Raw genomic sequence first — 7049 nt, forward strand, 5'->3', positions numbered from 1 at the left:
CTCCCTGCTCCAGTGAGCTCTGCTGGCAGGTCTTGCTCAGTGCTGGGAGGAACGGGAACCAAATTACAGGAAAAATATCTATGGTTGTTCAGCAATGAAACATTCAAGGCATAATGGGATGTGTCCTTCCCCGTGAAAAGAATAACAGCAGCTGGGGTTTACTTTCTCACGTTTAGATCATGTAATACAATCTTTAAACCCATCAGAAGTGTAGTGCTTACCTCCATGAGAATATTCAGCCCTTTTATTTTGGGCTGCATTGTCCCAATGTTGACCACTAGTTCCAACTTGTGATGAGTTCTTGATGAAACGATCAAGTCAACATTTTGTTAGACATTTCAGAGATAGCATTAACAATTGTACATGAGACAGCGCTTCCAGATATTGAGGTATCTTCCTTCTGAGGTATGTAAAAAAAAATCTGATGTGTGAGTACTCACATGAAAGGTATCCATGATTCTTGATTAAGCCAATCATGTATGTGATTACCATCCTATGGGTCAGGAGCTGGAATTATTGCTACACAGCTTTCAGGCGACTTTATGTCTTGGGCCTGGATGAATCATTGAAATTACAAGTAATAATGTGAATTTGTGATGCATAATTGCCATTGTAATTTGGAATATTCCATCAAAGTTATTTTTTTGACAGTCAAAACAACTAACTTTTACAATTAATCACTTGACTTGAGTAATTTGAGTTAAGGGAAATAGCTACTTTATATTCTGACCTAGACACTGATTTGTGCAATGCCTAATGCATAACCTATGCATGTTATTGGCTCATCGTAGTATATAGCTGAGCGTCTCATAGTCCAAAAACAGCATTGGCCATTGGACTGCTCAGTCAAAACAACACATTTACGATTAATCACTTGACTGGAGTAATTTGAGTTCGGAAAACTAAAACATTGAAAGTAGGCTATAGCTTGACTTATATCCTTACCTTGGACAAGCGTATCTAAAAGGCCTTTCCAGTCGTGGGTGAAGATACCTTTAGGCAGATAAAAGCGCGGGACGGTTTGAGACACGCTCGGTATTGTGAATCTGTCACACTGATATAAAAGCACGTTTTCATTTATGATTTACACTGTAGAATGACTTGCAAGCCAATCAGAATCGAGTTTTAAACAATACGGTGGGTTCCATGGAACGTCACAAACATATTAGGCCACTTTGCGTCACAGATTAAAGTCACTGAACATGGGTTTAATAGCTATATTGGCTATATGTACAGTAAATGCACATCGTATTGAATTGAGATTACATTTACTGCCCCACTGAAACTATTTAGCCTAATCCTATGAGGATCATATGTCAAATGTCAGAATCATGGCACATGAAAACATAATGAAATTGACTGCAGATTATAAAATTCACTGTGACACAATATCCATGTAATTTCAATTAAATTACGTTGAACCAACGTGGAATAAACATTGAATTGATTTATGTGCCCATTGGGAAGTGATCAAATCGAAATGATTGAATACATACAGTATTACAAAGAAAGAGATACAAAAATAGCTTCGAAAGGCTCGAAAAAGTCTAATTTCCCTGGGCCACCCAAAAGAAAAATGTATGTACGCATTACTGTAAATCGTTTTGGATGAAAGCGCCTGCTTTCAAATCTCTGACTCTCACACATATTTACAATCTCGCGATGTTTATTTCTGGCGCTTTCACGTTGCGGGATTTCGTGAAGTAATTGATGCGCAGGAGAGCTCCGTGAAATAAGCGACATTAACGGTTCCAAATCGAGCAAAAAGCTTCAAATTAAAAGTCCATCGTTCACAAATTGTGGTATATTTTCTGTTTCAAGATGCGTTCTGTTGAGTTTCTCTGATCTGTGAAAAGTAATTTAGGGTTTCAATATTCTTTATTAAATAATATCTGGAATAATAGTTTAATTTCCATTCCACTAGATGTCACTATCCCCTATGGTACTCCCTGTCAGGGGTCTGAGGATTCTGAAACAAAATAGTTTAGGCTCTTAAAACGCATCGTTTCGTTGGTAGATGTGCTGTACATTGTTATAAACACTTATTACACTGCTATAGACTTATTATCAATGTCACTCCCTGTTATAAACACATATTACAGTATAAATGATGATCCTGTGTAGAGCATGCCGATCCCACCACCAGGGTTGTGGGTTCGATTCCCGGGGAAACCCATAGGTAAAATGTATGTGCAAATGATTGTAAGTCACTTTGGATGAAAGCATCTGCAAAATGGCATATATTATGATTACATTGTTTAAACAACAGACATACAATGTGAAAGTCTATTGCTTTTTAAAATGAATATTTGTGTTGGAACTTGACATCAGTTGGACAGGCAGCACATGTATCTGTTGAATTACTACCTGATTCAAAAGTTGTGGAAATGTGGGTATACTATAATACAAGTAAAAAATAAAACAATGACAAGCACATCTTGTTCTTTTTGAATTGAGGTTTTATTAAGTCAGGGTAGCTTGGTGATCGTGGCTACGTGTAACAGCATTGAGATCCCCTCTGGAAACAGAACAGAATTGAGTATTACTAAACCAATATACCCTCAACTATACAGACACACAGCAATGTAGTGCTGCTGACCTGGGTTCCAGACCCACTAGGGGAGTCACCCTACAGACCCACTAAGGGGCGGCATGTAGCCTCAACTTTAGATCACTGGGCCAGTTACTGAAAGGTTGCTGGCTCAAATACCGGAGTCGACAAAGTGAGAAAATAAGGCACTTGTGGGTGTCTCAAAGGGAGTTGGGATATGCAAAAAAACAAAACAATTGTGTGTAAGTTAAAATGCTCCATCATTATTGCCAATGCAGGTTCATAGTGTTGTAATACTGTTGTAATACTGTAGCTACTATTTGACTGGAGTTGGGTCTTGATAGGAGAGACTGAGTAAGGAGTAGTAAAGCCCCTGCCAACCAGGGCCTCTCAACCCTCCTGCTCTAAATCCTCTTTGAACTTCCTGACCTTGAACAAGACCTCCATGTTGACTGTGGGTTGCGTGGTGGATAGTGAGCACAGCATGTCAGACTGGAGGGCAGAGGGACACACACACAGAAGACAAACAAAATCATGAGCATGGTTCAGAAAGGACACAAATGTGAGAGTCAGTTTGCAATGCCTGGATGTGTATGTTGAAACAGCATGTTCCAGTATGTTTGTGAGCAGTGAATGTGAGTATGTCTGTGCTGTGAATGTGTGTTTCTCACCATGCAGATGATGGGCTCCAGCAGCTTGTCGCTAGGCACATCCATCCAGGTCAATTCTATGGCACCCTGGTCACCTGGCGAGCACAGGGGCAGAAGGTGATCCACCATCAATTGACTGGTGGCACAGGATGGCCCTCGCACCTAGAGTACCATCACAAACAACAAAATATCTTAAAATCCCCTAAATTGTAGAGAAAGAGATACACCTTTAGTGTGCTGTACAAGAGTGGACTGTGTGCTGTATAGAGTTACCATACAGTATTAGCAGAAACTTTTTAAATAAATCACAAATGACTGAAATTACATTATAGACAGAGAGATAGTCCTATGTGTTCATCTTATTATATTTCTACAATTGTCACGACTTCTACCGAAGTCGTTGCCTCTCCTTGTTCGGGCGGTGCTCGGCGGTCGACGTCACCGGTCTTCTAGCCATCATTGATCCATTTTTCATTTTCCATTGGTTTTGTCTCGTCTTCCTAAACACCTGTTTTCAATCCCATTCATTACCTGTTGTGTATTTAACCCTCTGTTTCCCCTCATGTCTTTGTCAGAGAATGTTTAATTGTCAGTGTTGTCATTTTGTTGTGTTGGTGTGCGACGGGTCCTCGTACCCATGTTGGTTCATGTCTGTACGTTTTAGTGTTATGGAGCATGTTCTGTTGACATTTATTAAAAGACTCCATTTACACTTCATTTTGACTCTCCTGCGCCTGACTTCCCTGCCACCTATACACACGACGCTGACAACAATGCCAAAACAGTGTGTATTATTTGCAACAAAACTGTCCCTGTTTGTAAATAATTAACTCTGAGATGTCCGTAGGGATCTGAGCATGGTACTTTCAAGTTAGGCCTACCTTTCCACCCCAGACCAAGTAGGCTACTGACTCAGAAAAATGTAAGCTTCAACTGCTGGCTAATCTTCTTCCTTGTCTTAACCCAACGAGAGGTCACAAGTGTTTCCCTAAAAGCTGTCTGGCTTTAAATGTATTTTATTGTACAGAATGTGAATAGCTTAATCAATTGATAGTGACAGAATTAGATTATTTCCAAATGAAACAACAATATCCCCATATGCATCAGAGTCTCGTCTTTCCCAGTTATTCCTATTTTACAGCTTGTTTCTAGCATTAAGTATCGCGGACCAAAGCGTTGTTATAGATAACTGTATATAATCACATCTTTTTATTTTTCCTCAAAATATTAAACTAATAGTGGGTAGGCCTGTACTTTTTGCCCTTTTCTTTTAGAAAAGGTAGGCCTATGGCATACCCTCTCATACAAACTAACTTCAAGTCTTAACAGACACAGAGGTGGGCTATTTAAAGAGTGATGGCGGGTGGAGGAATTGACTAACATACCTATGGATATAGCAGCCTATAGCCTAATTTCATCTGTCAAACAGGTAGGCCTACCTCTTATTTCTTAAATAGGAAGATATAGACTCCAACACATATCCCTAATTAAAATGAAGACGTTTAAAATGATGTTTACTCAAATTTGCATACTTTCAGCACCATGAGCTGTCCATTTCAGATTGATTGTGCCAAGTGGCTGCTGCTTCAAGTTTTAGCACCACAATGTAAGTTACTCGAATCTGACTTCTTGTGAGGTCAATAACTCTGATAAACCTTTTTTGATATCCTCAGAGGACCGTTATTAGCATGTTTTAACCACTCCTTCATTATTACTGAAACAGGATTCAAAGTGGTAAATATAAAGATCCAGTCCATAAAAAAATTGGAGGCCCCTTACACTTCAGTGTTGTGATGCAAAAATGCTAGCAAAATGTATAGCGCATAGAATTAAAAAGGTATTGTCGGACATTATTCATTCTAATCAGACAGGTTTTTTACATGGACAATATATGACTAAGCTAAGCTAAGCTATGACTGGCCATGACTTGACTGCATCTACCTTCTTGACGTCCATCTTCACTCCTTGCGGGCTGATTTGCTAGCAAAGGAAGGAGAGACTCCTGATGAAACTGACACTTCTCAGCCTTGACAAACAGGTGGTTTGCCAGGAGGCGTTCCAGGACTACTCAGACGTAGGTGATGTGATCCTCCACGACGGCCGAGTAGACCAGGATGTATACACGACCATATACATCTTCATCCTCGACCATGAGATGGTGAGGTTGTGGTATTAAAGCCAAGGATGGCGTCGGATGAATGGCACGACAATAGCCCTCAGGATCTCGTCACAGAATCGCTGTTCATTCAAATTGCCATCGATGAAATGCAATTGTGTTTGTTGTCAAAAGCTTATGCCTGCCAATACCATAATACCACCGCTACCATGGGGCACTCTGTTCACAACATTGACATCAGGAAACTGCTTACCCACACGATGCTATACACGTGGTCTGCGGTTGTGAGGCCGTTTGGACATATTGCTAAATTCTCTAAAACTATGGTGGAGGCAGCTTATGGTAGAGAAATGAATCTTTAATTATCGGGCAGCAGCTCTGGTTAACATGACTGCAGTCAGCATGCCATTTGCACGCTCACTCAAAAGACATCTGTGGCATTGTGTTGTGTGACAAATCTGCACATTTTAGAGTGGCTTTTTATTGTCCTCAGCACAAGATGCACCTGTGTAACGATCATGTTGTTTCAAATCCATTTTTATTTGTCAAATGCGCCGAATACAACAAAATGCTTACTTACAAGCCCTTAACCAACAATCCCTAAAGAGGTTAAGAAAAAATAAATGTTAAGTAAAAAATTGATGAGTAAAACATTTAAAATAAAAGTAACAAATAATTCAACAGCAGCAGTAAAATAACAATAGCGAGGCTATATACTGGGGGTACCGGTACAGAGTCAATGTGCGGGGGCACTGGTTTGTCGAGGTAATATGTACATGTAGGTAGAGATGGAGATAATAAACAGAGAGTAGCAGCAGCGTAAAAGAGAGGTTTGGGTAGCCCTTTGATTAGCTGTTCAGGAGTCTTATGGCTTGGGGGTAGAAGCTGTTAAGAAGCCTTTTGGACCTAGACTTGACGCTCCGGTACCACTTGCCATGAGTCTATGACTAGAGTGGATGGAGTCTTTGACAATTTTTAGGGCCTTACTCTGACACCGCCTACTATAGAGGTCCTGGATGGCCGGAAGCTTGGCCCCAGTGATGTTCTGGGCCGTACGCACTATCCTTTGTAGTGCCTTGCAGTCGAAGGCTGGGTAGTTGCCATACCAGTGATGCAACCAGTCAAGATGCTCTCGAAGGTGCAACTGTAGATCCTTTTGAGGATCTGAGGACCCATGATACATTTTTTCAGTCTCCTGAGAGGGAATAGCCTTTGTCATGCCCTCTCCACGACTGTTTAATCAGCTTCTTGGCATACCACACCTGTCAGATGAATGGATTATCTTGGCAAACGAGAAATGCTCACTGACAGGGATGTAAACAAATTTGTGAGCAAACTTTGAGAGAAATAAGCTTTTTGTGTGTATGGAACATTTCTGAGGTCTTATTTCAGCTCATGAAACATGGGACCAGCACTTTACACGTTGCGTTTATTATCTAAATACTGTTCTGTTACCAGTTAAAAACTACTAATACTTCCAGCAACAGCGTTAGTATTGTGTTGTTGTTGCTGTTTTGTACAGGGGACTATAACAAAAAAACTCATTATCATTATACTATGCAAAATGAAACATTAAATCGATATTTTTAAATTGATTTCTATAATATCTTGTTTATATTTTCAATAAATGTATGTTTAGTAATTTAAAACAGTTTTTTTTTGTTTTAAATCACAAAAACGTCCTGTTAACAGGACTTTCATTTTGAAAAAATATCAAGCGTGATCACGTGAC

The 7049-nt window shown here is 39.9% G+C and overlaps 1 long non-coding RNA gene across 1 annotated transcript; it reads right to left on the minus strand.

Annotated features, from left to right (window-relative positions):
• Positions 1–252: 252 nt before the first annotated feature.
• On the minus strand, positions 253–1049 carry LOC124045792. The gene is made up of 3 exons (XR_006840906.1): positions 946–1049; positions 441–553; positions 253–300 (listed from the first exon to the last, which is right to left on the minus strand). It is a non-coding gene; the product is annotated as an uncharacterized LOC124045792 (long non-coding RNA).
• Positions 1050–7049: the final 6000 nt, after the last annotated feature.

The sequence above is a fragment of the Oncorhynchus gorbuscha genome, linkage group LG10 (assembly GCF_021184085.1).
Source record: "Oncorhynchus gorbuscha isolate QuinsamMale2020 ecotype Even-year linkage group LG10, OgorEven_v1.0, whole genome shotgun sequence".
Lineage (NCBI taxonomy): Eukaryota > Metazoa > Chordata > Actinopteri > Salmoniformes > Salmonidae > Oncorhynchus > Oncorhynchus gorbuscha.